Source organism: Sinocyclocheilus rhinocerous, unplaced genomic scaffold (assembly GCF_001515625.1).
Source record: "Sinocyclocheilus rhinocerous isolate Xijiao unplaced genomic scaffold, SAMN03320098_v1.1 scaffold247, whole genome shotgun sequence".
Classification (NCBI taxonomy): domain Eukaryota; kingdom Metazoa; phylum Chordata; class Actinopteri; order Cypriniformes; family Cyprinidae; genus Sinocyclocheilus; species Sinocyclocheilus rhinocerous.
The window spans coordinates 767271-768117 of NW_015662919.1; the positions used below are offsets into that span (position 1 = coordinate 767271).

At 44.5% G+C, this 847-nt stretch overlaps 1 long non-coding RNA gene across 1 annotated transcript in view; it reads left to right on the forward strand.

Moving 5' to 3' along the window:
* Positions 1-306: 306 nt before the first annotated feature.
* The window catches only part of LOC107728316 (uncharacterized), a 20041-nt gene continuing 19500 nt past the window's right edge, over positions 307-847 (forward strand). Inside the window, exon 1 of the long non-coding RNA XR_001638449.1 lies at positions 307-441. This is a non-coding gene — a long non-coding RNA (uncharacterized LOC107728316). The remainder of the gene's footprint in view (positions 442-847) is intronic.

An 847-nucleotide genomic window follows, 5' to 3' on the forward strand; every position in this document is an offset into this window, starting at 1 on the left:
ACCTAGAAGCTTGTATATTTAGTCACGCCCGTGTCGGCTGTTGTTACGACGCATTCCTGTGCACTTAATCATCCAGTACAGTACTTGGCAACCGTGCACACAGCGCATCCTTTAACCAGGTTAACTATTAGCACATTGCTCACGGAGCACGGAAACGAAAAGCAGAAACGCACACATAGACACGCTCGGAGAAATACACATAAAGGGAAGTCTGAACACAGAAGGGTTTGACAGCTTTGAACACAAACCACCACTTCCCTCCGGGCCATATGACTCTGTCGTTAGGCGAACATTTGTCACGCTGTGCTTTCTAACTGACTTGTTTATTTCCTCTCCATCTCTTGAGTTCCTGAGGTCATAGTAAGACTGACGCAGGCCGTAGCGAGAGAAGCGCATGGCGTCTGCTTCACTCAGACCTCTAGAAGGGCTCAGCAGAATCAGGTTGGTGCTCTACAGTAAGCATGCAGTTTCTAACTAATGTTCACCAAGGTGTGTGAAAAAAGAAGTTGAAAGGAATCTTCGGCTCTGTTTGAAAATCCTAGTAAGCTTGTGTTTTTGATCATCACATTCTTAGGCCAATAATTCTTTGCAACAAGCATAATGACAACAAAAAAGGTATCCTAAGCACACTTATGATTTGAAGAGTGTTCAAAAAGCAATCCCTGTTGAAAAAACCAGCATATGCTGGTTAGGTATATTTTGACGCTGGGATGCTGGTTTAAGCTGGTCCTTTGCTGGTTTAAACTGGTCCTTTGCTGGTTTAAGCTGGTCCTTTGCTGGTTTATGCTGGTCCTTTGCTGGTTTAAGCTGGTCCTTTGCTGGTTTAAGCTGGTCCTTTGCTGGTTTA